Here is a 21,084-nt window from a genome sequence, read left to right as displayed (position 1 = left end):
AATCAGCTGCCAAGCCACCAGCTAGGCATTGTTCTAATCTCCTGAAACTTGTTCATTTTATAGTTTGAAGTAGAGTTCGGTACAGTTCAAACCCATGAATGTGCTTTCCATTAGCAATGTCTCAGGCTCCACTGCAAAACTGCTGCAGGAACTTTAATAAATGTGTGCTGTGAATAGACTGATACGAGAAGAAAATAAGATGTCCTGTGTCATCTGGTCTCCTCACCTCTTATGGCAGGAAAGCATGCTCGCTTATCTCTTCATGAACTTATTCAGGTCCTGTCTTCAAAACAGTTCAGAAAATTTGTCCCCACTGTTGCCATGGAGAGGTTATTCTGGTCTTTATGGGCTGGATTCTAATTTCTAGTCTGAGTCTACTAATGGCTAGTTCAACTCTGTTCTTTTTCCAGTACTGACCATATTAGTTTAGTGACCTATTACCCTTCTTGGTCTTTCTTTCCATGATGCATACATAAACTTCTGATACAAGCCAGTCTGCCTTCTTCTAGACTAAACAAGCAAAACTCCTTTAATTTCAAACTTCATGTCATGCTTTCATCTCCCTGCTGTCCACGCCACTTCTTCCTGCACCCACCGCAGTGTCAAGTCACATTTTGGAAGTATGAGTGGATAGATATGCACACAGTATTCCAGGTACAGCCTTATCAGCATTGTCTACAGTGGTTGTGTTCATGTGTTCCTATCCCTTTTGGAAATGCTCTGACTGGCAAGTAATCACAGCCAGAGGGGGAAGAAATCTTCTTTGTATAGCCATATAATACAACCCTCAGGGGACTCTCTGGACAGATAAAGAAGGTATTTATACAGAAAGTGTACACACAAAAAGAGTGCATGACACAGGAGGTGCTGGCAGTTGGAAGACAGTGCAGAAGACACAGTTTTGCTACTCTCATCTGACAGGATTATGCCAATTTAAAGATGACAATCGCTGCCAGCAGATGGGCAATTCAAATACAGATGTTTTCTCCTAACTGACAGCAGCAGCAGCAACAGCTGTGCTGGAAAGGCAATGATCTAGTACACCAAGAAGCCCAGAAAGTATGTCATCCTTCCTGAACCATCTTATACTTGTTACTCTCAGACAGGCTGACACAATTTCTTACCCTCTATTTGTCTTCCAAGCTCAACGGACACTGAGCTAATGAGTGAATGATTAAGCACTAGCCCATGCTACTCTATGCCCTGGATACAATTACCAAAGTTACAGTGCCAAGCTAAACACTTGCAGCTCATTTCCTTTCCATGAAATGGCATCAAAAGGAAAAATCGAAACTCACGATGCTCACACCACCACATTATTTACACAGGAGAAAGTTTCAACAACTCAGTAAGGAACACGGGGACAAAACCCCTTCTCCCTTCACACTGTTCTGATGCTTCATGTTGGAGCAGCCAGTACCACCACAGTCACAAAATTGATCACCTCTCAGAACACCAGTTGCCCTGCCAAGCTGTATTGCAGAGTGCAATAATTAATGCAATCATAAATATTGATCTAAGCCTCCCTCATCCAGCACGACAACCCTCCCACCACCCGCAGCAGTCCCTGCTGCCACCTGACCCCACCAGCCCCATCTCTCCTTGTATCCCACTCCCCTCTGTGCCCTAGTCCCTCTGCCAGCACCTCCTCTTCATGGCCAAGCACAGCTTGGGCAGTGCTGGCACAGCATCAGGCATGGGCACAGCACTTAGAGGTTCTCTGCTGCTTCAGGGCTGTGAAGCAGTGAAATCCACACTGGCCATGGGAAGGTGTAACAGAGGTTTTTCATGTGTGGTGGTGCAGGTCTTCGTGCCTGCAGAACAGCACACGCCTCTTGGCATGCTTTCTGCTGGGCTGGGAAGCTGGGCATGGAGGAGGATTTCTTCCCTTCTCACTCCATTTCACCCTCCCTCCTAAAATATCTCATAAAAGCTACTATGGATCTCATGTGAATTGACTTTTTCACTACAAGAGCTCCAGGAATGGAAAGAAGGAAAATGGAAAGACACAGTCCCAACTGGAAAGTCTCAGGCAGCCTCAGCCACATGAAGATGTTCCACTTCACCATCCATGTTCCATGTTCAACAATCCTATGGTATAGCTTTATTATGGCTTCTATGTTACATGTTATCTTTTTTTTCTAGGTATAGGAATAACACCATACTTGTGGCAAATAATGTGTTGGCTCACACAATTCACTGGAGTAAAAGCTGGCAGTGTGAAAAATATCAGCCTGAAACTTATCTGCTTTTTCTTAGAGCAGGTAGGTTTTGCACCCATATGCGAGCCTGACTTTTCTTGCCAAGCTCATATTCTTCCTGCAGTGAGCTGCCACAGCTAATGGCCCGTGCCCTGTTCAGGTCTTTGGAAGACAAGCTCTGGCTCCAAAGGGCTTACTCAGGTGCTGTATCCTCAGATAAAGACCACTCTAGAACCACGGGTGGGTAAGGAACAAGGCTCCACCAGTTCACTCCATGACAAAGCTGCATGTAGCAGTAAGTCTCAAGAAGAACAGATACAATGGCAACACAATGGTCTTGGCAGCTTGGTTTTCAGAGGTAAAAATTGGCTGGACAAACTTCAATAAAAACCTAGACGTGTCAAATTTCCCCCTGTCATTTCAATTTATAAATATTCTGGTTATTCAGCTCTGGTCCAATGTCCCTCCAGGTGTGTCAGGTATTTTATGCAGAGTTTTCATGAATGCTCAGGACTGCCCTAGCCTGCCCCAGTAATTTCTTCGTTTTCTATCAAAACACAAAGTCTCATGTTATTTCAAATCTCAGCAGCTACAGCAGCCTACCATCATGTGCAAAGCACTCAACTGCCTTAGGGCACACTTTTCCCCTCTAATTCTCCAGTACAATGGCTCTTTTCTTCTGCCTTTTAGCCCAATCCCTTTAAAAAGGGAGAAAATTTCTAACAGGATTTGTACAAATCCCCTAATTTTCTGTTCATTAATTACTTATAATGAATCACCACTTCTGTATAAGCTATGAAAAGTTACTGCACTGCCCCTTGAGCCCCTAGAGAAATTCTTATACTAAAGGCTTTCTGCTAAAAGACCTTCTCTGACAATAAGTACTGATGCCTGTGCATACACCTCTTGATCCCATCCACTGACAAGAGGCTGTGAGACAGCAGCCTCTATTTAGCACTAATAAGAAGCTTCTCCCACTTAGACTGCTTCAAATATGCAGCACAATCTGGGTTTTCTTTAAGGCAACTGAACTTTTCCCTTCATGGCATTAATTAATTACACACTTAAGGAGTGCCTGCCCAGAGCAGACAAGGGCCAAGCTACTCAGAGCTCTCTCTTATGCCAGATGTCGCTGCTGTAGGGCACAATTACGGGAAATAACCTTTGCAGGGGCAAAGGAGGAGGCAGAAAGTTGCTTTGGTGCACACAACCAGTAACATGCTGATGTCTGTGGATGCTCACACACACATATGTGTGTATATGCTGGTGCACAAGGAAATGCTGCATGTGCCCACAAGTGGGTTTCTGCTGTGGCAGTATGCAGTTACTGTTAACAGTAACTCCATGTTGCTTGCAAAAATATTCACTTTGTCCCTGGCAGGATGAATAAAGCCTGCTGTTGTGCAAGTCTCACTTAAGATACGAAGCATTTTAAGGATGAAAGCACTGAAGGCATTAACAACTGGAAACCCAGCAGTGGGACTAATTCCCTGACTAATGCCATACCGTGATGCCTTTGCAGCATCATTTGTTTCATGCTGCTTTTTTGCCCACACTCAGTAGCTATAATACATTAAGACAAAGTATCTGCTACTGGTATTTAACTGGTGCCATACGGCTATTGCACCAGCTCCTCCATCCTGCTGGTTTCGTGTGCTGTATGGATACTAGCAGTGGCTATTCATGGCACAGCCACAAAGGCTCCTTTGGCTCAAGATACTGAGACATGCTGTTCTTGCCATAGATGACCGTTATGGCTGAAACACTGTCATTTGAGTAAGTGAAGAGAAATGTTCATAAATTAGACTAAAATCCCAGATTCAGTTCAAGAGGTTGCTTCTTATGCATGCAACACTTTCAGGCTAAGGTATGATATTGCTTGCAGGCCTTTTTTATCACTGCTCAAAGCTGCCATTCACAGTGATGGGTATAACACAAAAAGAAGGAAGATCTGCTAGATTAGAGCAATTCAGATAGAGAGACTGATCTTACCTACCTTTCACAGACAACCACGGACATTCATCTGGTATCCAACTTTCCCAGAAGTGGGTGGTGCTGCATAAGGAGAGATACTCTTGTCCTTGGAAAATAGCTATGTTCACTTCAAGGTATTTTCTAAAGTGCAAGACTAAACTTCTATAGACCCAATCCACAAAAGTCAAGATTCCTGCAGCTGATCATTCAGCTACCAGTATGTGCTCATGCAAAACCAACCACATGCATTTTAAAATCTGGTGGCTAGTAGTCACAGAGCACAAATAAAAGTATGAGGTAAATACCAGGCATGTGATCTGGTTTTCAGTCGAAAGGTTATAAACAGGAAAAATGTCTATTTACTGATTTATTTTCCTTAATCTTAAATGCAGCACTGCAGTTTTGTAAGTTGCCCATATATCTTCCTTCAGCCTACTTCAAAGACACTCCTGCCCTCATGCAGAGGAATAGCATGTTGCGTGCTCCTATTACTGTTGCTGTTGGCAAATAAGGCAAAACACAACACTTATCTTTCTACCTTGTGTAATTTGCAAACAAAAGCAAAGGACAGGTGAGAATCAAAGTTGCATGGGAACAGATGATTTTACTAACTGGAACACCTTTGGGTATAACAAGCCATGGTGCTGGCTGGGAGTAGCAGCCCACCTCTTAAGAGTGAGAAGCAACATTTAAAAGGACACTGATTAGTATTGTTTAAAAGTGCCTAGTGGAGCCAGAAAGGAAGCAGTCACTTGGTTTCTAAGGAGCACCACAAAAAAAATTTCATCAAAACAAGATAAACGTTGCAGCCTGAACAAGTTTTTCAGCATGTAGCTCCACCTAGGAATTTCTCTTACGAAACTGGGCTCTCTTGTGCTTCCAGGTCCACCAGCAGGGAGACACCCAGGCTTGAGGAACGCACTTCCACTGCTGCACTGCTTATGTAAATGGGCTTTGTGGAAGTATGTGGGGATTTTTATTTGTTGTAAAGCCTGCACCCCAGCCTCTGCCACCCAGATGGTGCCTGAGCCAGCCAGTGCAAGCCAAGACAGGGCAGAGTGACCCTGAAGGCAGGAAGCACCTACCTCCATGGGGTTCATCTGAAAGAGCCCTCCTCACCCCCCAGTGCTCCACAGGCACTGTTCCAGAGTGTTGGATAGGAAGAAGGAAGGCATGGACAGCCTGGCACTGAGGTGTGCCAAGCCCACCCAAAGGCTATCCCGCAGGCATAGCAACACTTCACACCCTCTCCTGCCCACCCATTACTGTTCCCTGCCTGAAGGTCACAAGCTTCCCTCTCCACTCCCTCTACACTGCTCCCAGCAAGGTATTCTCCATAAAGCTCATCTTATTAGTGATGTTGAATACGGCCTGGGAGAAATGCAACCGTTTTGTTGCTTAAACATGCATACCACAGGCTACCAACACGAACAAGACCGTGAGCAGCAAGCAGCGGGTAACCCGCATCTTTAGAGACAATAAATTTACTGCCACCATCTTCCCTCCCCGAGACGCCACTTCTCAGCTTTTGATGTTTCTCCAGTGGTTTCTCCCCTATTTTAGGAAACAAGCCCATTCTGAAAGACTGTCTGACCCCATTTTATGCACCCTAAAAGCAACAGACACGGAACGTGCTCCAACTGGTTTTGTATTTCCACTTTTCATCTATATTTATTCCTTGAACAGCTGTTGCTTGGTTTTAATGGTGCTTTTACTCCTGTGCCTTTTGTATCAACTGTGGCCAAGGCAAGTCAAGGTCACTGCAGGACTTCTTTGTGTAGTTAACTGAAACATTTTTCTATTAGAGTCAAGCAATAAGGTGTCTTCCTTCAAACAGTGCTGGTGAGAAAAGGCAAGAAGTGGAGGCACATGAAACACCACTGTACCTGGAGAACTTCCCTGTGGCTGTCATTGAACCTCACTCATGTCCTTATTTTTCACAGGTTAAATGTGGGAAGGAAGGCTGCAAGAACAGCTCCTCACATACCTCCTCCTAGGTTTACACCTTATTCCATGGGAGAGTAATTTTAAGGGTCTGGGATGTGCCAGTGACCCCTTTCCCTGCTTCCCTCTGGAGATCCTGATTAACAGATGGAGAGAGCAGAAACTGGAGCATCACAGGTGTGGAAAGGCCAAAATGCAATAGCCACAACTTTCAGCAATAAAGGCTGATGTTAAGACTGTGAGGGTGTACTGGTAGGGAAAAAGAGAGCAAGAAGACTAATTAAAAGATGGTGTTCACAACACTGTATATAGCCTTCACTCAGATATTAAAACAACTCCATACAGCTGGAGAGAAGCATTTGCCATTGAGCAATTCAAGCTAAAACCAAAGAAAAAGCGAGAAACATATTCCACTTTATGTTTCTTGGCTGAGCTTTATCTGCTTGTTGCGTACCATAAACTTTTCTGACAGCCCTATTGCAGATTTCCCTGATAACTGCTGAGGCTGAGGAGACAATTGTTTATGGCCAGAAGGAACAAAAATGGCAGGCAGATCTGCATAAACGCTTTCTCTGAAAGATAATAATTAAAAGAGTAACCTATAGTGCCTGGCCTTCATCCATGTTCATACATGTCAGTGGTAAAAAAAAACAAACAACCAATCAACTAACTGCCAGAAACTATCTTCTTGTTTATACAGACTCTTGAATTTCCCCGTGAACTACCAGATCGGATTATTACCATAAGTAGGTTATACATAGTATTTCTGTGCAGTTAGAACTGCTTGGCACCCTTTCCTCTCATGAAAGCGTCGCTCACAACTCAGCAGGGCACCACTTTCAGCAAGGCCACCATTCTGGGGAATCCAGGTTCTATGCAGATGTCTGAGCGCTGAAAAGGACTCAGGGAAGATTTAACTGAGCTGATGCAAATGGAGAGAACATCCATGCTGTAGGCAAAACTGGGCACTGCCCAAGTCACTGGAACAAGGGGGATGTGTTGTTCACAGGCAGAGCAGGCACTTAGCAGACAAAGGCAAAGCCTTTAAGAAGACAGGATGTGTTTTGCTCATATCCTCTTCTACATGGTGGCTAATCAGTTGTACACAAATAATGGCAGTCTCTTGTGCAGCTGCTCAGTGGTTAAGGATGGCCTCGGGGCACTACGCTACAAAGGGCAGGGACTCATGAAAGACTTTACAAGCAGCTCAGCCACCTGTTTAGGAGGGGCAGTAAATACTTGAAATTGTAAACTACCACATAAAGTAAGTCCTCCAATTCCTCCTGACACTGTATTTATTACACTGTTGTTACTTCATCACAACTGGCTTATCAGGATGAAGGACTTGGACAGCACTTCATCACACCTGATAATGAGTACTACCATCCCATGTTGAGCACAACAAGGTCTTTTTGCCAAGTCAAAAGGGGAGATGCTCTCTTTTACTCTAAAGGACATTTACCAAAGAAATGCTTACGCACAGGGAAGAACGGTTATTTGCACTGCATTAAGATGCAGAACTCTGTCCACTCTTTACAGGCAGCAGCTGGAGGTGTTGTCATATATCACAAACAAGATAAATGGTAGAAAGCATGGAGATTTACCCCAAATTAAGCAGGAATGGCTGGTGCATCTAATGTGACAGAGACCCACCTGAGGGAGAAAGATGAAATGCTGCACTCAAAAACTCTCAGCCAAGCCTGCTGAGAACCTGTCAGCCCATCCCCATTTTTCTCATTCTTTGGTGCTCTCCCTGCCAGGACTGTTAATCCCGATTTCACTGGCTTTTTTTGCACTGCTCAGGCAGAGTTCTCTCTGTCAGAGGAAAGAGATGCTGTCTGATACATCTTAGAAGCACTGTGGGAGGAATCCTTTTCAAAAGCACCAACGTCAGCCAATTTTGCCTAATCCATTAATCACAGTTTATCTCATAGAAATTGGATGCAGAATTTCACCTAACTTTACTGGGAACACAGCAAAGGCATGTTAAGCACCTTTGCTAAACCCACACCCACTTTACACAGGAGAAAACAGCAAAGGCAATTCCAGAGTGCCCATGGCACTTCTGGGGCAGATCAACCCTGTGTTTTTTCCATATGAAAGGAGCATGTGAAGTGAGATCCTAAAAGTTGTGCCTGAGAATCTACCAGAAAGACTAGAGTGTATCCAAGTAGCAACCTTACCTCCCCTTGCATGCTTCCTCTCAGAGGTTAAGTCCTGGTGGGATGCTGTTTTTTTAACATTGCAAAATGACAGGACAAAGGGCCATCCATGTTAAGTAATGCCATGCATGCATAGTTTGCTGTCCAGGTTCGTCCTTCCTCCCCACACCACCTCCTTATGATAAACACAATTGTGTCTACCAAACTCCCCCCAGAGAGTGTGTAGTGTAAAGCTGGTAGCCCTTCCCACAATCCACAGGCATGTGACTGACCTGTGTGACTGCCTCCAAGGTCAAAGTAAACTAGGGAAGCATTTTTTAAGTGTTACTAAGACATTTTAGTAGGCTAATTACAATGCAAGTGTATTTTAACACACAAGGGCTGTTCTTGGTGACAACTGCTCTACTGTTTGCTGCTCTCATGATGCATTTCACTCTTTGGCATCCTCTATGATCTCCTAAGCACCATTAAAAGAGTTTAATATGCATTATTACTATTAGTCAAAAAGGACACTTCATGTGCCTTTTAGGAAAAAGCATATGCTTTTTTAAAAAACAGCATATTCAGGGGGGTTAATGGTATGAATAGAGGAGAGGATATTCTTGAAAAAATATGTGAAGTAACTTGTAAAACAAAAGTTCTTATTTAAGCATAATTGCATAAAAATCTGTCTTTGTTTATATGAAGTTCATTCATGGGCACTTAGTGCAAAAAAATAATCTAGGAAAAGGATGGGTCTTGTGGCTTAGTGCTTTGAAGACACTGAACAATATTACTAAAATAAAATGATTCTACAGAGAAAACATTTATGCATATTCCCAGACATGGTTAGGATCTTGAACCAGTTAAATTAAGAAGCCTAACTGACAAGATTCACTGTTTCTCACAATCTCTCCAGTTGTGCTAGGAAAATACTTTCTCTTTCGTGTGTCTGTCCCTTCTGTGTCCCTTCAGTTCTGCGGGGTCATATCAATAAAATACTTGTATCTAAGAAAACTTTAATTTTCTCTGCCCAACTTCCAATCCCTATCTTAGCAACATAGCCTTATGAGAGGCAAGTAAGTGCAAGTCCAAAAAGGACAGAAGAAATCTTCTGCCTGTCTTTGAAGTGTACTGCTGATCCTGCCTGCCTGCCCAAGTGTTTTCTTCCACTTCTGAAGCTGCCAGTGGTATGAAACAACTGACTTTTCCCCTGTATCTTTATTTTCCTCTTTACCCACTTTACAATTTCTGTCTGCCTTAGACTGTGTGCTTTGATGATGGTGCATCTGTTTCAAAGCAAACACTGAAACTGCAAGAGGAGTACAAATGAGTGACTGAAGGACAGTATGTCCTCCCAGTGAATGGGGTGGGAGACAGGAATGGTCTCAAAAGGACATTCACAGGGGCACACTCTGATCTATATTCCTCACAACATTTCCCTTGTTTTGAAGGTCCTTTCAACAAAGCAGAGGCAATCAATAAGCCTCTGGAACTTCCATGCTTTGGTGCTGGTATGTAAACAGCTTTTGTAAATGACTTTATTATTCTTTCTGGCACACGTACATGCAGATGTGTTACCTAGAAAGTGGTGAGCTATCTTTTACTACTCTTTTAAATCTTACATAACAAAAGCACATACGCATCTCCTGACCAGGAGGAAGCACAGAGCTCAGCTCCAATTTTTACTAGCCGACACACAGATGCTTGTGAACATCTCTTTCCTCTGGGATAACGAGATAATGGAAGCATTTGCTCTCTGATTTTCTGTGCAACAATTTTCGACGTAAATGTGTTTTTGGAAGTCTATAAATGAACCACAATCTTGAAATGCAAAAAGGTGTGCTCTGTGCTGAGAACAAAGGCTGAAATGAAAGGCTGTCTGTGATCCTGCTGCCTTCCAAGAAAGGTCCCTGGAGAGGACCATCCTGTATGAAATAAAGACCTGGTAATTTGGTTTGATAGCACATTGTGCGGGGCTTTTTTGTGCTCTCACTTAGCTTCTTCCAGAGTCAGATACACTACAGTAAAAAGAAAACCCACAATGATATGAACAATGACATGAAAGCTAAAAGTGCTTAGGGATGATATTCCAGAGAATTAAAAGGTTGCATCAAGCCATCCAGACAACCTTTTCACCTCTTCCTTGCTTGAGCCCTCTGAGAGCAATTGAAAGTATGTTCAAAGTTTCAAATATTTCAGTGTGTCTGATTGGCAGCACTGCTCTTTCCTATTTGATCTTCACAAGACATGGGAAGATGAACCTCACTAAAAGTGATACTCGGAATATGGCAAAATGACATTTAACTGGTGTTACACAAACTCAGCCAACTTCTTATTGGACGAAGCACTGCAAGCAAGCTGGCTGTCTCTCAGGGTTCTCCAGTACACCACCATTCCCCACGTCTTTTTGGAGAAGGTAGCCAAAAGTGGCTCACTGTACCATCCCCAATCTGCAAAAAGCACTGTTCCCACCAGCTAATCAGGTCTCAATTTAGACAACCAAATTTGCTTGACAGATGTCTTTAAGAGTGTGTATAACTTGACATCTCTTGTGCTGCTTAAGCTACTATCTTACTATGAATCTTCAGTCCTGGCAGTTCCTTTCATCTTCTCCAGGCCCTCTTAACACTGTAATTTATTTTATGCTGCCTCTCACACATTGAACAATCCTCCCATGAAGTATGATTGCCAAAACACTCTTCACTTCAAGAGTTCCTGGGAATTTCCAGTGATTCCTGCCACAATAGTCCTTCATTCCATCAAAGCAATGAGCAACCAAAACCCGCTTCTGCCATTTGAAACAAAGAAGGTAAAATAAAGAGATGTTTCACTGATGTTTCTGTCTGTCCTGTGTGAATCTTTAGTGCTGGTAAGCAGTATGGCATGTGATTACACATATTTTCTGATGTTCTCTCTGGGAAGCAACTGTAATGTACCTATGCACCACGCAAACATGCAAAATACAACCTTTACCCTCATTTGGCCCTGGCCCTCATTTAGAGCAGTGCATCACATAACGTGCACTCTGGCATGCAGAAGGAATGCGTATTTGCTCCTACAAGAAAGGACATCTGCATTTTGGTGGTGTGCTGGACAGCACTCCAGTTATGTGGCAGGATATGACCAATGCTAAGCTGCTTGTTTTAATTAACTTTTATCACCTCTTCTCATTGTATTTTTACCCCTGTCATATTTTGGATGCATGTTAAAGACCACATAAGCATCTCCTATCACCTAACTCAAAAGATTGAAGAGCCAGACACATACACAGAACAGAGAGATGGGATCCCTTTATTCTGTGGTATGACCGCTGTGCTTTGAAATATGTGACAGGGAAAGAGTCTGTGGTCAACCTGTATGGCAGAGTACAAAATGCCAGAGCCATTCACCCCCGTGAAGGGGAGATGTTAGCTGTGTACAGTGTCTGAGTGCCTCCAAAGGCTTGAACCACCTGAGCCTGGGGGCCAATCATGACATTCCCCCATGTAAATCAGAACTGTTCAAGCTCTCCCTGTTCAACCCACTTGACCTGTCATGTACCCTGACGTGCCATGTACCCATCTTTTGCAGAAAGGATCAGCTATAGGTTAAGCAGGCTATACTGGGAACTGCTCTGTTGATGGCATTTAGTTAACCCTGAACTTGTATGAGGTTTGAGGGGCCTTTCAAAACTGTTTTACTCATCTGGAAGCAGACACCAAGAAATCACTACTCTTGGTCTGCCAAGAACAGGTGTTCTATTTCTTAAACAAAGGCAAAAGATCCATTAAGATTTCTGCACAAATCCAACAGTTTGCTCTGACAGGCTTGTAAAACTTTTTTGAAATAAAAATAAACATAAAATAAAGCAACTCAAACCCATATGCAATTAAGTCCTGCCTAAAATGACATTTCAATTGCTGCATTTTTTGAACAATGTCAGAATAAGAGAACATTGAGCAATTTAATGGACTCTACAATTCACAGTTGCAAATGTAGGATAATAATCAGGTCATAAATCCTGGGGCCACATGGAAAGCAACTAAGAAAACATGTTCCACATGAAGAGTTTGAACTTACTTAGCTGCTACAACAAAGTGCAGAAGTTTTTATCTTTCAATGACAAGTTATTCTGTTTTATTTAAACATATCCTGTTTGTTGCTAACCAGAAAGAAACTCGTCTGCATGACATACGCCTTAGAATGCCTTAAATTAGAGGAAAATCCTCACCTGCACCAGGTCTACTTCATGACTACCCAGAAATCAACAGTGTGTAGAGATGTCAGTGTTCTCTGTATGGCCAAGTTTAGCCCTCCAAAACCAAAGTACAGAGCTCTCAAGTATGCTAACAAGAACTGAGAATGCTCTATGCAAAAGTAGTACGTGACCCATAAGCTGTAAAGGTAATATGGAATAAAATCAGATTTATCATATTAAACATATGCAACCAAATGATTAGTAAAGCAAAACATTATGTCTTGACCCATTTTTGTTCTCAAATGTATTTCCAGAACTCCTCACTGTATCTGTAAGAAAATTTGGAGATCTTAGCTATATGCCATACCTCTGGGTCTCCCGTTTCAAAGAATAGTGCAAAATGTACATGACAGGACTTGTGCTGACAGTACCCCAACAGCAATTCCCACCTCTGAATGGTGTACAATACTGTATTTTAACAAAGCTTTCCCACTGGACTAAGAGATAATGAGTAGGAATTATCTCATTGCATAACAAAAAGGTAATATTTTGCAAAATCGTGCTCTGTAAGCACACTGAAATCTCCAGTGCATGCTCACATTTGCTCTATGTGACAATTTGCCCTCCGTTCACCTTGAATGAGGAGAATGGTGCAATTTTATCCATTGGAGGGACACTTGCAACAAGACAAACAAGTATTTCACTAAAAAAATGCAAAAAAAAAGTTTAAGAATACTTTGTGCTTATCAGGTTAATTCAGAACTGCTCATGAAGAGTTCTAGGTCTGCTTTAATTTCAAACTGTGGTCACTGGCATTGCAGCATTTTCCCCTCTCCCAGATTTACAGTCATGACTCCCACTAAAGACTCCCCCTGTTTCAGTGAAGACTCTTGAGGTCCTGAAGGACATAGCTAGTTTAGTTATCTTGTAGCCCTCAGGTGTATTAGATGCCAAACTTACCTCTTCTAAACCTGCCATACAAAGCCTGTGCAACACTCTTCTTGGTGTTTCCCATTGCTTAGGGGCTGTTTGGAGGTGGGAAAGACCGTGTTGTATTCCACTCTCTGCAAACACTGAGAAATGTTAGCAAGCTCATATATAGGCTGCATGCAATTAAAAGATTAGCCATCATGGTCAGTGACTTTTCTTGCTCTAGTAGATTCTGCAGTAGATGTTGGATTACAATTACAGCAATGCATAATACAGCAGTGTGCCAACTTGGCCAAATGTCACCTCTTTTGGCTGCAATGTTTCTTCCGTACCTGTGTGTTTCTGTAAACTCCAAGCAAGACATTAATCACAGAAGAAAGAGGCCGATGAAAACAAATCCAGTAACTCACATGGGATTTCCATCAAAACATATGCAGTGCTGTGCAAATACCTAAACACACAGAGATGAGACCTCTGTCACTGATTTGTAAGAACAGGTTAGCATCTGGGACTGCAGGAAATGAGGCATGACTCAGCAGTTACTGATTTTCTCCTCCCATGGAGTCCATGTTCTCTTTAAATCTGTCCTGCATTTTGGTGAAGAAGGGGGTATAGGGAATTTAAGAGACTTGTAAAGGCTAAGTGATTGGGATGCTGCTACACAAGAAAGTCAGATTGTGAATCGCTGTGTTTCTTAATTTTGCCAGAGAAAAAGGGTATCTGAGAAAAGTATTTCTAGGTATATTTAATCTGTAACTCCTAAAATAAATATGTTCCAGAAAACAAGCATTTTCTAAGTCCTAACCTTTATTAAAAAAAAAAAAGAAAAAAAAGAAAAAAAAAAGAAAAAAAAAAAGAAAAAAAAAGATGGCAAGGTGTGCAGGAAGAGAGCAAGCTGTTTTGTGTTCGCACAATACAAAATATATCTCTTTGAGCTTAACAAAAACATAATATAATTTCCTCTGGTAGGTTTTATCTTGGATTTTCCCATATATGTGAGCTGATTTTTCTCCCTTTTACCTAATCAAACAAAATTACTATTTTTTTTTAAGCTTAGAATAGGCCTTATTCTGGGAATCAGATCTGAAAAATATAAGTGGTACACAGCACCCTAAGGGCACATGGTAATAATAACGTAATATCCAGAGAACATCACCAGCAACAGGTGATATTCCGCGATAACAGTGGAGAGGATGAGGTATCTGCCATTAACTGAACTGGGGTGAGGCCTTTACCCAGTGTTTCTGCTAGCCTCCAGGGTCATGCAGCACAGCACAGACACAAGAGCTGATAAGCAGGGAAAGCTGGGCAGGTTCCTCCAGTTCTGGGCTCACGTGTTTCTTGCCTCTCTTCTCTTCAAAGTGAAGGGTTGATATTTTTAGTGGAGGGGAAAAAAAACCCTGATAAGGTATTTTGCTCTGAAACCCTGATTTGTATGTACCCAACTGTGAAGTGTCCGTTCTCAACTTCTTCCAAAGAGACATGGAAGTCCAGGAGGCAGGAATACAAGGCCCAGGCTTAGCAAAGATGTGCATTTAGTTTGGGACTGAAAAGACACCCTAGCACTTAAATTCTCAAAAATAACAAGGATCATTAGAGCTTTAATTTTATTTTCTTCCATCATCAACAGCTGCAGCTATCATCCACACTATATTTAGTTGCCTTTATCTTCTCTCATAAAAGGCACATCAAGATGGAAGAGGGCCTCTCTCATTCTCAAGACATTTTTAGAGCAGGACTGTATTATCATCAAGCCTTGCTGATAATCCTCAAATCTATTTCTTGCAGTACTGTTAATGGAAAAGCATCCTATTTGTATGAGGGCAGTTTTCAGCAGAAGCAGGATCTACCCTCTGGGATTCATATGCTCTTGCTTTAATTAAAAAGAAATCCCATTAAAACTTGCCATTGCCACAAGTGAATCAAGTTAATTAAAAAAAAAGAAAAAAAAAAAGACCAGAACAAAACTGTTTACACAGGGCAACAACTGCAGCTGAAATCTGTACACTTCTAATAGTGCAAATTAAAACTTACGACTTAGAAGTATTTTCCTCAGCTTTTAGGAAATCCACTGAAGTGGTGTAACAGTGAGTGACGCTGTGCTCACTAAGTCTACCCCAGGGAAAAGAATGCTGTTTATTTTTAGACCAAATTCACTCAAAACTGCACACATGCTAATCTTGGTCATAAAAATTTTACTTCAGATGCAGAAATGGTTTAAATATTTACCTCCTTAATTAAAAAAAAAGAGAGAGAGATAAAAGGAAAAAGAACAATCCTCAGAACAGAATAAAATTGGTCCACTTACAAATGAAATCACATCTGGAACATCTCTGGTTTAAAGTTTTCAGTAACTCAGGCAGGATGTGTTTGCTTTCAGCTTCCTACTATTAAGGAATATGGGTTTGACCTACTGATGCAGATGAACTTTGCAAGGGTAGGCAACCGAACTAAGTTCAGAAGATAAGGCAGAAGATTAGACACAAATTAAGTTCCTTCTGGCTCTGCTGTTTGCTTGGTCCTTCACCTGTGGCTGAAGAGCCAAACAGATTGTGGAGAGGGAGAACAAAGGGACAGATGGCCAGGCTCTGTGTGACTGCATGGCTGGCTGTTGCAGGACATGAGGGAAGAGAAGCGTTGCACTGGCAATAAAGCAGCAGTTAGAAGAGCATCCGATGGTCAGGTTCAAGCATGAACCTCTGCACTCTCTGGGGCATGTTTGTGAGCCATTCGGGTAAGCAAGAGCAGTAAGTCCTCTTGGAGCAAAGGCGAAATGGAGAACCCAGAGGTGTCCCTGAGGAGGAAAGCTCACTTCCTGCTCGGCACGCCCCAGCGTCAGTCAGGGATGTAGGAGAAGGTTCGCAGCATCCTCTCCAGCATGAGGTCACAGTGGGCTGGGAAGTGGCTTTCCCTTGGGTCTGAGGGCAAACTCAGACTGATGCAGACGTATTTGCACAGGCCTTCATCCCCTCAGCCACTGGTTCCTTGCTCGTTCCTCCAGCTGTGATGTTGGCTGTGCCACGACAGCTGCAGCCTTGGTGCAGGACAAGATACTAACTTAATTAAGCGGTGCCTTGACAGCTGTATCTCCATTGCAGAATATGGTATTAGCTTAATTACGCAATAAATTACTAAGCCAGATGAAAGCTCTGACAGTGGTCCAAGCTCTGTTGTATTATCAAACAGCTCAATGAACTCCCCCCTAACTTTTGTTGTGGAGGAGAGAGGACACAACACGGGTGGGGACAGTGGGAGTAACCTCTTCCTTCACATTACTGGAAGTGGATGTTTGGAGTGGGAAGATGCTGTTTGCACCACAGCAGAGACAAAAACCTCTGGTTGTGGTTTCTGAGCTGGTTCCAGATTTTGCCAGCTCAAATGTCAACCCTCATTTGCCTTTCCACATTCCTCTTGAAACTCTTATACAGCATGATCATGGCTTCATCTCTCTCTGCTCTGCTCATACAGCCAAATTTTTCCCAAGCAGCCCTATTTTCAAACTTTGTTGGCCTCTTCCAGTGAGGAAAAAGCCATCATCATAACCCAACCATTCCTTCTCCAGCTTTTCCTAGACACTCCTCCCTGGATGATGGTCTAAATTCAGTTATCTGTAGTGCCACCTCCACACTCAGCTACGCTTCCCTGTTCTCTTTGTGCTAGACTCCCCTGCAGGCAGAGCAGACAACTTCCAGGGTGAAATTGGGAATCACTTAAAAAGATGGTGCACACTAGGGGTTAACCCCCACCACCACCATCACTATGCAGTAAGTATGGAGTGATTTGGTAACACAGTGGAAGAAAAAAGCCACCTATGAGGGTGCTACCTCCAATTTTTGTTGTGGCTAAACAGGCAGCGCTGTTTAGATTAGTCAGAGGTCTTGAGCACTCCAGACTTTATGGCAGCCTAACTTGAAAGTTTGCCCAGCTGATCTTATTCTCAGGTGGGAATCTTCTTTTTACTTCTCTCTTCCAAAACCTATACAAACTACTGTTCCTTAATGTGCCACTGAAAATACGCAAATGCTGGCAGTAAGGCTTGATACCAACCCACTTTGGGAAGCAGCAAGCTGGAAATTGCTCTCTCCAATTCTCTCAGTCCTGTCCATACACTCTGAAACCTCCCACATTTTAGGAAGGCTCCTACCATTGGGAACATAAACACAAAACATGAACTGCCTGCTCTCATCTTCCTCAGCATGTCTGGTTTTGCATCCCTATTCCTGAACGTATCCATGATCAAAACTGGACTATGATAATAGCACATACAGCATTTGCTAGATTCCCTCCTACCTTGACAGCCCTGCTCTGGGGTGAAACAGACTCCTGTATGCCTGCCTGCCTTACGGAGTAAAGATAAAAACAAGAATTCTGTCAGGACAGTGGTTTTCCATGGGGACTATCACTATCACAGCAGCATTCATGACCAAAATAGGACTGTTAGGTCTGTTCTTGTCAGTGTCTCCTGACACTGGATTTGGGTGGTGGGCCTGGATGCTAGCTGGGGTCACAGCAGCAGAATTGACAGCAAGTTTGACCTGTATAATCTTTATTATAAATGGCAAAGGGTCCTGTCTACTCTGCAAGACCCAGAGAGTGCTTGAAGGGAGAGCAGGCATGCTTGTAAACTTAGAAAAGCTTGACAGAGCAAGATAAAAGGATTCCTATGGGTCTTCAGAGCACTGTCTGTTCTGGCACACCACAGATCGCTCCTTTCTGACCTTGCATAAAGGCAGCATTAGAGAGGAAAAGAGGAAAGCAGAGGGGGGTCTGTTTATGCTTGCCAGCACAAGAAACATGTTATTATCACTCATTAGCAGACTACGATACATACATGACCAATTTTGCAGAGAATGTGGATTATGGACCATTTGTTGGTATGTTTCACCCAGGGCAGCACATGTGAGCATTTCCGACAGGCCTAAGGCTGGACATTGTGCTCAGGCTGCATTCCTTGACTGCCTTTCTCCCCACAGAGATGCAGATCATCTGGGGTGTGTGACATTCTCTCTTGTCCTGTGCAAATAATTTTTCTTTGCTATCAGCTATCTCGTGACTGAGATGACAAAAGGTGCTTGGTGAAGGAGGTGTGAGCTTCAGCCCCAAGGATTAAAACTTGGCAGTGTTGGGCCTGAGGGGTCTTTTTCAAATGTGCACAGAAGCATAAGGAAACCTCAGACACAATTGTCTTCTTTCTGCAGATGAAGAATCAACAGTTGCAAAGCATGTTTTCAGAAGAGCAGGCTGTTAACAACTCACCGCTCTCTTTCAAAACGCTGACTTAAGCAAGAAATAGTTTCTGTCCTGCTAAAACCTTTCTCTTAGACCCTTTCCTTCCTTCTTTCACCCAGTTGTTGAAGTCTACCCCTTCACCGATATTTCACTGATGTTCTAGTTTTAAGCACTTGTGTACAGGTAAGTTAATTCAGAACTGGAGACTTCAGGCATCTTGCCAAAGTCATGTTAATTAGTTGGCTGAGCAAGGAGTATGTTAGCTTTATAGCAGCACTTACAGACTTAAGTTGTATCAACACATGGTAAGAAATCAGTGTGCAAAAACAAGCAGCAGAAGATAATTCACTGATCAGGAAGATTCCAAGATAATGGTGACTACCAAATCCAGGTTTTCTTAAAATGGATTCTGACCGAGATACTCTTTACTAACTGAACTAGGGAGAATAATTTGAAATTCAAGTGAACGCAAGCTCAGATCTGATTTCAAGGAGAATTTCCGTATGGAAAAAATGTGAAGAACTGCTGGCAAGTAATGGATGTATTGAGGGCTAGTAAGATTCCGAGCTGGAAAATATATGCATGACAATGGTGAAATTTCCAAGCTGAGGATTACGTTTAATTGAAGTTGCTGATAAAAAGCCTTAAGTTTCAAGGCAAATGAAACCGTACTTGAGTAGAATCCTCTCCATTACCGCATTACTTCCTTAACCGAGAAAACTGACAAAGCTACAACATGTACAAGTTGTCCCTGCCCATGGCAGGCGGGGGCAGGAACTAGATGATCTTTAACATCCTTTCCAACCCAAACCATTCTATGACTCTGTGACTCCATGTTTATGAGCCCCTACTGATTCAAACTTGTGTCATTCACTGCTGTACCCCTGGGATTTTCAATCAGTTTTGTTCAGTCAGTGCTGTCCCACATATTTTCCATTTAGCTTCTGTTGAGAGATGTCAGCCTTTAAGAGTTTTTTCCCCTGCACCTTCAACACTGTCCCAGTTATGCATCCCTAGGGAAATTTTGAAATTTTTCCAGTGAGTTATCATAACTGACTAGAAAATAGTAAGGGTCATATGACACAACATTTTTTCCTGGCCTTAGATTCTTTCTATAAACTTTCTGATTAGAGCACCGCAGATTGATCAAAAGTATAAGCGAGTGGCCTTAATCAGATGTTAGTCCAGGCTGCTTTTCTTTCTCTCCCCTGCCTCTGATTTCAGCTTCTTATCTTAAATCAGTCATGCCATCTGTAGGGGAATGGCAACTAAATCCAAATCTATCTGAAATCAACAGAAATTTTTTACTGGCTTCATTGTTCCTGCACAAACTCCAAGGCCCGGCAAGACTGCTGGAAACCCTTCCAGAGTAGGACATACCGTAGGTACCATTTTTTAGGGTACTCTTTTTTAATACAAAACAGGCTTTAAAGAATATGTTGAAATGGGTATTAACTCAAGGAAGCTGTAATGCTGCTAACCAAATGCTTGGTACATGCCTCCCTTTCCAATTACATGAGTGTTCTTAAGACCCAATAAAACGGTGTATCATGCACACACAACTTTCAAATCAAAATACTCATCTGCACCTCTCCAATTAAAAAAAACAAACAACAAACCAAGAGTTTTGGGTGTTTTCTTTTGTTTTAAAGTAAAACCAACTGTATGAAAACAGACCCATCAACATGGAAATGCCTTTACAAATGTGCTTTACATGATCAGCTTTATGAAGATTATGTTTTGATGCAGAAGTCTAATGTTGAGAAAGGAGCCAGAATCCACTCATATTTTGGGAAAGTTAAACTCAGTCAAGGAAACTAAGATGAAACTTACTTTGAAATTAAACCATCTTATACCCTGCTCCTGCAGAACCCCTTAAAAATTGTTCCAGGTAAATCTTCTCCGAGTCTGATTCAGAGCTGAAATCCCTGTGCTTTGGCCTACGTGGATCTATCAGTACACACAAACAAGGTAACTAAAAATACACCCAACTTGAGTACACAGCACATCTAAAAGGCTAATTTTTGTTTGCTTTTACATGCATACATTTTATCTTTGCAGGATATAGGTGATGTTCTACAACTTCTATAACTAAAACCAACTCCTTGAACTTAATGCATCATATTCCTCTAAGCTCATCTTCAACAGATCAAAGCATCTGGTAGATAACTGACGTGCTTTAGGAAAGCTCTAAGAACTAAATACAAGCTCTCGTTAAGTCATTGTTATCCACTGCCTCTAGAGAGGCTACTGCAGATTTGAAAGCTCGCCCTACTACAGCTCCACTGAAACAGGATAAAGCCATGACCTCCCATTCTACTTTGATTATCACCACATATGGCAACTGAGCCACAGTCCAAGCTAACAAATCAAAGAGATTTTGGATCAGCCTACACTACCCGCTTCTATCACCCTGCATCTTTCATAGCAAGCCAAAAACCAGTGAGCAGGCAGGTGACTGCTGCCCCATGAGTCAGTGTAGCAG

The 21,084-nt window shown here is 42.5% G+C and overlaps 1 protein-coding gene across 2 annotated transcripts in view; it reads right to left on the bottom strand.

The window, feature by feature from the left end:
• Positions 1-21,084, bottom strand: part of LOC101874952 (A-kinase anchor protein 2) — a 97,933-nt gene that overhangs the window by 64,584 nt on the left and 12,265 nt on the right. Inside the window, exon 1 of one of the 2 annotated variants that reach the window (XM_031054210.2) lies at positions 15,679-15,874. The exons of the other annotated variant lie outside the window; for it this stretch is intronic. The gene's annotated coding sequence lies outside the window, so the exon portion shown is untranslated. Of the gene's footprint in view, positions 1-15,678; positions 15,875-21,084 lie in introns of those variants that run through there. 2 annotated transcript variants of the gene reach the window in all.

This window comes from Melopsittacus undulatus, chromosome Z, assembly GCF_012275295.1.
Source record: "Melopsittacus undulatus isolate bMelUnd1 chromosome Z, bMelUnd1.mat.Z, whole genome shotgun sequence".
Taxonomy (NCBI): domain Eukaryota; kingdom Metazoa; phylum Chordata; class Aves; order Psittaciformes; family Psittaculidae; genus Melopsittacus; species Melopsittacus undulatus.
The sequence above is the reverse complement of the archived record's forward strand: the minus strand, read 5'-3'. Positions and strand labels throughout refer to the sequence as shown.